Genomic DNA, 9,848 nt, shown 5'->3' on the forward strand with positions numbered 1-9,848 from the left:
TCAGACACCATCAAATATTCCCCCTTATGTGCTCATCTCTACCATAAAAAATAACTATATTGATGCATGCTACTTCTAGATGTTATTGATGGGAGTCTCAAATAACTGTGTGCCCCAAGATAGGATTAAGGAGTGCACTTGTTGTGATGAGCCTGGGTGTGGTATGGAAGTGTTGGATCACTAAATTGTACACCTAAAACTAATATCATAGTGTAGGTAAACTGGACTTTAAATAAAAACTTAAAAAAATAAGTCCTTTTCATTAAATTACTCAGTATGCGGGGAATCCTGGGGGCTGAGTAGGTTAAGCGTCTGACTTTTGATTTTGTAGGTCATGATCTCGCAGTTCATGGATTTAAGCCCTCCATTAGGCTCTGTGTTGACAGCTCAGAGCCTGCTTGGGATTCTCTCTCTCCTTCTCTCTCTGCCCCTCCTCTACTCACACATTCTCTCTCAAAATAAATAAACATATTTTAAAAATAAATTATTCAGCACAATCTTCTTGAGTACCTAACATATGTGAAGCGTTGTTCTAACATACTGATCAGATTCTACCAAGAGTAACTGCCACCCCCCACAATTCTAATTTAACTGTGTTCTTGTTTTCTCTCTCTTCTGCCCTTTACTAAGAAAGTTGTTAACTAGAGAAGCAGGAATGTCATCCAATCAACCATATCCTGAGATTAACTATATTGAACATGAATCAGATATATCAACTCTGGCTGTTTCCTCATGTTATGACTTAGTTTTGGTACTGATCTTATTTTCTTATAGCTCTAACCACCCACTCTACCCAAAAAATCTATTATGTGTGTCAATTATTTTACTTTTATAGTTTGATGACTCAGTTCTTTCTACCAATGATTTGTCTTGTGATTAGAAAACCTGGTCCTTTAACAGGGTCAGTGAAACAATTCATATTTATTACGTATGAGATGACATGTTTGAAAAGGGTGTACATGCACATGTGCACACCTATCAGTGAATTTTATTCGGAGAATTTCTGGGAATATTTTTACTTTTGTTCGTATAATAAACTAAGATGATCCAATAATATCAGCCTCTAGGGTAAAAGTGATTTCATGAGCTTTTTTCAGAAACAATATTTCTGTTCTTTAATTTTTTTTATTGTTTATTTATTTTTGAGACAGAGAGAGACAAAGTGCAAACAAGGGAGGGGCAGAGAAAGAGGGAGACACAGAATCTGAAACAGGCTCCAGGCTCTGAGCTAGCTGTCAGCACAGAGCCTGAAGCAGGGCTGGAACCCACAAACCGTGAGATCATGACCTGAGCGAAGTCAAATACTTAACTGACTGAGCCACCCAAGTGCCCCACAGAAACAATATTTCTGTCCTTACAAACCTATAAACTTAGAACAAATCAGTTAATTTCTCAAAAGTCACTTTTGTATCTCTAAAACATCTTTGCTTGGGATTCTAAGATAGTCACTATATTAGTTTCCTAGAGATACTATAACAAAAATGCCTCTTACGGCCTTTGGTGGTGGTTGGCAATTTTTGCTGTTTCTTGGCTTGAAGCAGCATAACTCCAATTTCTGCCATCATGTTCATATGACATTTTGCTGTGTGCTTGTGTCTCTGTGTTCAAATTTCCTCTTCCTATAAAGGCAACAGTCATCTTGAATTTAGGGCACACTCTCATCCAATATGACCTCATCTTAATTTGATTACACATCTGCAAAGAACTTATTTCTAAAGAAGGTTATATTTACAAGTTTGGGTAGACATGAATTTATGAAGGCTATAGTTCAATCCATGTAGGATAACATGAAAAACACCTAGTATTGTGACTAAACAGAGAAGATATTAAATTAATATGTATATTTATGCATCTCTTCACTAACTCCTACCATAGAAAGAAAGAAAAAAAGCATATTTCTGTCTAATATTCTTTTGGTTTAAACCATAGTTTCCTATTAAAATAAGAAAATTAACAGAGTTACTAGCAATTCTTTACCTTAAGCACAAATGTTTTTGTCAATATTTTTCTTTAGGAATTACTTTACAAAATGGAGATCAACAAACATGAGTTCACTGGCCATCTGAGGAATTTAGACAGATTGCAAAGAGTGGGGGTTAGGTGGTGGATGAGAACCCAGAATGGAGATACTAAATACTTGCTTCCTGATTTTGTATATAGCTGTTATTTAGGAAAATATATAAAGCACTTTTCTCTATTTCTTTAATTTCTTATAACCACCCCAAGGAAGTTTATAGAATTTCTGTAATATTTATGTAGATCTTATGGACTCTAAGGGATCATTAATTTAAATATTCTAAATTTGCAGTACTTATAAGTAAACAACATATAATACAAAATTTGTTGAATGTTAGATAAACTAGAAGTCACATCACCAAACAATGACAGTAATTATTCACAAAGTTTTTAATTGATCTACTCACTCAACTTAAGGTAGGTTTTGCTAATGAGTTCAACTTAAAACATTTACCACTTACTAACAACTTCTAGTTTCAGCTCAGATGTGTGGGTTTGCATGAAGTGAAGAAAAATTAGGCAGAGGTCTGGAATGGTTCAGTTTGCATATATACATACAAAATAAAGGATAGGGACAGAAATAATTATAGATATGTATGTGTACAAAATTATAAGTTAAATTGTGTCCCCCATTTCATATGTTGAAGCTCAGTGTCTCTTATGAGCTTCATGAGATAACCCTCAATACCTCAGAATGTGACTGCATTTGGAGATAGGGCCTTTGAAGAGGTGACTAAGTGAAAATAAGGCTGGTGAGATAGATGCTAATCCAATCTGATTTAGACATGTAGAGAGGGACAACAGGAATGTATGCCCACACAGAAAACATCATATAAGAACATGGTAACAAGGACACCACATTGCCATAAGACATAAACTCAGCTATACCACCTGTGTCATTCTAAAATTGCATTCAGGCTATATATAGTGGCTCCACAAACCTACGAATTATTAATTTTTACCTCTAATTAATTTTACCTCTAATTTTGGGGAGGGATGTATGTGTAGGATCACATATCAAGAATTCCATAAGTAGAATTTCAAGAGTAGTGTAGCTGCTAAATGATATAGTCAGAACTAAGTTAATAATTCTTCAAACATTCTTGAAGTCCCAGAGATCTATATCAATATTTAGAGTGATTCTATAAACTTCTGAGTGGCTGCTCTATGAAAACATAAAGACAGATAATCAATAACTTTAAATGTCCTTTCTTCGGGTGCCTGGTTGGCTCAGTAGGTTGAGTGACCAACTTGTCTCAGGTCATGATCTGGCAGTTCGCGGGTCGGGGAGCACATCGGGCTCTGTGCTGATAGCTCAGAGCCTGGAGCCTACTTCTGATTCTGTGTCCCCTTCTCTCTCTGCCCTTCCCCCATTCATGCTCTGTCTCTCTCTGTCTCTCAATAATAAATCAATGTAAAAAAATTTTAAAAATTAAGAATAAATGTCCTTTTCTCATGAGTAGAGGAATAAAACTAACATTCTAAGTTTGTGGTGTCAATTCTCATGGTAGACAAGTTTTTAGATGGGATCCAATCATCCCTGCCTCCTGGCTTTTATATCCCTGTATAATCTCCTCCCCTTCCTTGAGTGTGGATCGGGCTCACTGACTTACACCAAATAGAATGCAACCAAGGTAATGAAATATCACTTCTGAGATAAGATTGCAAAAAGACTGACTTCTATCTAGAACTGCTCTCTCACTCTGTTAAGACAGTTGCCATGGTGATAGCTTCCCTACAGAGAGAACTACATGACATGGAAAAATCATCAAGAAACTGAGGGCTTTGATTCAAAAATCAAGAAGCTGAATGAATCCTTTCAAGAATCACCTATTAGTTAAGATTGGAAGTCGACCCTCTCTCAGTTGAGCCTTCAGATAAGAATGCAGTCCAGCCTACATTTCTGACCAGAATCTCATGAAAGACATTGAGCATAGGCACTCAGCTAAGCCATGACCCAAGTTCCTGACCCACAGAAACAATTGCAGTCCACAGAGTTATAAAATGACTAGTCATTAATATATTTAGATATACTAAGTAACATTTAGATATTACAGCTAAGATCCAGACAGGAAGAAGGAGAAAAGGCAAATTTACAAATTACAAATACCTGTTAAGACTTCCTCTTTTCTAAGATGGGAGAAAGGATGTATGGATATTGAAAAACAACTGGTAATAACTACACACCAAACTTGTAATATTCCTAGAAGGAAATGTTTTTTACCTATTTGAATGTATTGACATATTAATTAAAGTTAAGAATATGATTAAAGTTGAAAGGATTAAAAACAAATGTGTGATCTCCAGACCAATAGAATAGATAGGTTACTAAAATGGTAAGAATACAATTTTGATTCAATAGAAGGCTTGAAGTTTATATAATAATTAAATATATAATTGATATTCTTCATTTAATTAAAACCTTTGTATTCAGGGCATTGTAAAGAGGGGATCCCATTTATTATAAATTAAAAATACATTAAAAATAAACCATGTACTTGTACATCAAAATCTAAATGTATTATAACTGATCATGGCAACAGTCTCTGCAATGTGATAAACTATACATTGATAATTTATTGAGTATAAAGTCCACTTGCAAAATTAAAACACCTAGGAAGAAGATGAAATTAATTCAGAGTTTTATGAAGGTATGGTAATAATCAAAAGAAAATAAATATAAAATAAACATTTTTGTACTAAGACATGTTTAAGTTCTCAAAAAAAGTAAGAAAAAATTATTTAAAAAGTGTAGAATTTATCATATATGTGAATTAATCAATGATTGTAAAGATAAGTGAAAATATTTTCAAATAATTATCTCAAGAAAATATACCTCCATAATATTATGTTATTTGGGGGCTCTGAAGAATGAAAGAAAAACTTTATCTTATTTAAGTTTTTCCAAAATTCAAATTTTTCTAAAATTTACATTAAGGAAATACTGTGAATTTTATGAAGCTACAATAAAACTCAGCAAAAAATTATGAAATAATTGTACAGGAAGAGGAAACTTCAGACTAATATTGCATTTATGACCTATAAAAGAAATAATCATAAACTAAATATCAGCAAGTACTCTGAAGGAATGCATTAAAATAATTAAGTTCCATGTCAAAAAGAATTACTTTTGGAATAAGAAAGTCATCATAGTTTTGGAAAATATCAAATAAAGAGGAAATCCATGAAAAAATAGACTTTTATATACCAAGAATATATTTAATGTACTATATCCATCCTTGAGTTTTAAGTTACACCATGATAGTATTAATGTTTAGCAATTATCTTTTTCAAATAAAAAACAAGCATGGGGCACCTGGGTTGCTCAGTTGGTTACAAGACCAACTTCCACTCAGGTCATAATCTCACGGTTTGTGAGTTTGAGTATCCCCTTCTCTACCCCCCGCCACGTTGGTTGGACTCTGTGCTGAAAGCTCAGAGCCTAGAGGCTGCTTCAGATTCTGTGTCTTCCTCTCTCTCTGCCCCTCCCTCATTCGCACTCTGTCTCTCTCAAAAATAAACATTATAAAACACTCTCTAAAAAATAACCATAATTGTTAATGATCAAACATTGGAGACATTTCTATTGGAAATAGCAAAATGATACAATAAAAATTTTTATTTAGTGTATTGATGGTATTAAATGAAACTTTAAAAATTTCAAGATTTGGGATGCCTGGGTGGCTCAGTTCGTTAAGTGTCCAGCTCTTGGTTTTGGTCCGGGTCATGATCTTGCCATTCATGAGTTCAAGCCCCACATTGAACTCTGTGGGGACAGTGTGAAGCCTGCTTGGAATTCTCTCTCTCCCTCTCTCTCTACCCCTCTCCTGCTCTCTCTCAAAATAAATAAATAAACTTAAAAAAACTTTTCAAGGATTACTTGATATACAGGACATAAAATGTTATAAAGTTAACTTTTCTGCCTTATTTTGATAAGAATAAAAATGTGCATGCATTATCAATACAATACTCCTTACTATTGGCAATGAGTATTGTTTATAGATTTTTAAGAGAAGAAAAGTACAAAATAGGATAAGCTCTGGAAAAAGATGAGAAAACTGTGATTTTGTTGTCACTTTATTCCCTTCTTCAAAAGGAATATTATCATAATTTATCTTACAAATTGTATGCCATTCTCAGGACTTTAACTAATTGTCCATCTCTTTGCTTTTATCCTTATCAAATCATCAAAATATATATGTTTTGGGGGAACCTGGGTGGCTCAGTTGGTTAAGAGGCCCACTTTTAGATTTGGCTCAGGTCATGATCTCATGGTTCGTGAGTTCGAGCCCTGAATCAGACTCTGTGCTGACAGCTCAGAGCCTGGAGCCTGTTTTGGGTTCTGTGTCTCCCTTTCTCTCTGTCCCTTTTCCATTCATGCTCTGTCTATGTTCCTCTCTCTCTCTTTCTTTCTCAAAAATAAGTAAACATTAAAATATTTTTTAAAGTATATTTGTTTTTGATTCATTTTCTTAGAATCCTAACAAGAATCTGCACACAACTAATTCAGTATATATAGTAAAGCCTTAAATATCTACGTGCCATAGAAGGTTTGAATTTTCACAAAAACTCAATAAATACATTCAAATTTAAGGAAAAGTGACAATGTAAAAAAAATAGGACAGAGTAGGCTTTTGGTGACTGAAAATTTATTTTAAATGCAAAATGTATATTCCTAATTTTTCCTGGAAGCTTTCAAAATTATAAAGGACAGAACACAGGTCCTAGAAACATAGCTTTTCTTTAATCATTTATGTTTAAAAGGCAGATTAGAGATCTTCTGGATCTCAAGCTGGACAAGGAGTTCTCAGACATGGCATCGAAAGGATTAGCCACTTAAAAAAAGAGATAAATTACTTCTCCTCAAAAATTTTAAAATTTGTTCAGAGAAATATCTTACTAATGGGTGAAATGACAACCTGCAGACTTAACGAAAATATCTACAAATCACATATCTGACAAAGTACTTATGTCAAAAAATACATAAAGAACTCTTACACTCAACAGTGAAATGAAAAGGAAAATCCAACTATAAATGGGCAAAAGACATGAATAAAAATTTTACAGAAGAAGATATACAGATGGGAAATCATCACATGGAAAGATGTTTAGCAGCAACAGCTATTAGAAAAATGCAAACTAAAATTATGATATGATTTCAGTCCTGTCAAAATGGCTAAAATAAAAAAATATAGTAACAATACCAAATGCTATGAGAATATAGAGGAACTGAATCACTCATACATGCTTTGCTGGTAGAAATGTAAAACTATAAGGCCACTCTGAAAACTGTTTGGAAGTCTTTTAAAAAATTATACATGTGATTGCAAATGCAGTATTGCACATGTTCTCCAAAGAGATAAAAATATGTTTTCATACAAAAACCTGCAGATGAATACAGGTATGCATGAATAGGAGCTTTATTCATAATAGCCAAAAGCCACAGATAACACTGACACCTTTCAAAAGATGAATGATCGAACTATTGTACATCCATACCATATGATACTATTCACTAAAACTCAGTGCATTACTGATAAATACAATAAATTGGATGAATTTCCAGGGAATAATGTAGACCAAATAAAGCCAATCCTAAATGTTTGCATGCTACATGATTGCAATTATATAACATTTTGAAATGACACTTATAGAAATAGAGAACATGTTAGTGGTTGCCAGAAGTCAGGGGCATGAGAATTGAGGGGGAAATTAGTATGGCTTTTAAAGGACAACAGGAAGGACACCTGTGACAATGGATTCTTCAGTATCTAGAATATATCAGTGTCAGCCTCCTGGTTGTGACATTATTGTATTATAGTTTTGCAAGTTGGGGAAACTGAGTAAGGGATGTATGGTGCCTGTATTCTTACAGCTGAAACTGTACCCACAATTTCTCAAAATACTTTCAAATTTTGATGCAAAAAGTGTTGAATAAAAAAATCTATTCTGGTATACCAAGTAAGGTATTTAACCAGACTAAGTAAATTTAAGTAATTCAATTTAAAATTAGGGTTTCCTTTCAGACCAAGTTAAACCACCAACTTTTCAAGAGAAATTAGCACATTTTTATACTTCATTTAAAATTGACACCACTATCTGAGAAAATAATTTCTATCTTAACACATATTGCATTTCATCAAAAAAAATTAACTTGTCCATCTCCTCTGACAGGCTGTTTTCAGTAAGACTATATTCTGTATCCCAAATACCTCGAACAGTGACTAGCATTTAGCAAAATCACAATGAACTTATACTGAATGTTCGAACAAATTATAGGTTGTCAATCTAATATTGCAGCCAGCATTAAGAGATTAAATTGATGAATTCATTAAGGGTAAAACAAAAAACAATCATCTCACTGAACATCCTATCTCCTTTTCCTACATTCTGATCTTTATTTGCTTAATATATTCATTAGTTAATTCCTCCCTTTCTCTATACAGTTGTTAAATTTTAGAAGATTCACTTCAACTCATGTTATCTGGAGAGCAAATCCATATAGAGAACTCAGGACAGGAATAGCCTCCACAGTGGCCACATTGTATTTAGAAAACAAAATAAAGCAAGACAAAAAAACCTTCCAACGTGAAACTGATCTAGTCAGTACATAACAGCTGAGCTACTTGAAGCTAAAGAAACTTTCTATAACTGTTCATGGATGAGGTTAGATAAATATTTTCCCTGGATATGGTCACTTTTTAAATAGATAAAATTATAATCATGTTGCTAAAATTTTTATCATCATCCTAATTCTGTTAAGGGACTATGTGTGTCTCTCTGAGTATATAACACATTTTTTTTTCATAAATAAGCATCTTCCTTAGTCCCCCAAAAATCAGAAAAAATAAGGTTCATATACTACCTAATTTAGGGCTTGGCTTTAAAAAGCTTTAGGATGATCTCATCTGTGGAAAGATAGCGGGAATGTCTCCTCTTATAACGGAGGTGCATGCGCGTGCACGCACGCACATGCGTACGCGCGCACACACACACACAGAACTGGTCATTGAACATTTTTATTTCTTAGAATTGTAAACATTATTTTATTTTATTATTCCTATACATTTGTATTTCAGCCTCAGAAGAAAAGTAAGGTTAAGCATTTCCATAACTAATTACTGCAGAATAAGTGCAATATTCTATGAGAAGCAATACATGTTTATTTCACTTTAATATAAACATCTGAAATTCTTTGTGCTATTTTAAAAATTATGTAAGTGATTTTTTAATTTTATTTTATTTTTAATGTTTTATTTATTTGTAAGAGAGAGAGAGAGAGAGAGAGAGAGAGAGAGAGAGAGGGACAGCGTGAGCAGGGGAGGGTCAGAGAGAGAGGGAGACACAGAATCCGAAGCAGGCTCCAGGCTCTGAGCTGTCAGCACAGAGCCTGATGCAGGGCTTGAACCCACAAACCGTGAGATCCTGACCTGAGCCGAAGTCAGACGCTTAATCGACTGAACCCCCCTGGTGCCCCTGTCAATGATTATTTTAATATCAAGTATGGAATCTAAGGAAAATTGTGTAAGATTCTAAAGTAGATCAAAAAATTACTGAGTGTCTTCAAAGGAAAATTATGCATTGTTTAGAGGACATCCTTTAAGCGTATCTGATTCTATGTGTTTTTGCCTTTGTATCATTTTCTCAAGTTTACTTACAACACTTCAGTTCATATTTTTAATGTTTATTTATTATTTTTAATTTATTTTTTTTGCTCCATAATATTTTATTGTCAAATTGTTTTCCATACAACACCCAGTGCTCTTCCCCTCAAGTGCCCTCCACCATCACCACCACCTCTTTTCCCTCCTCCCCCTTCCCCCTCAACCCTC

This window comes from Suricata suricatta, chromosome 3 (genome assembly GCF_006229205.1).
Source record: "Suricata suricatta isolate VVHF042 chromosome 3, meerkat_22Aug2017_6uvM2_HiC, whole genome shotgun sequence".
Lineage (NCBI taxonomy): Eukaryota > Metazoa > Chordata > Mammalia > Carnivora > Herpestidae > Suricata > Suricata suricatta.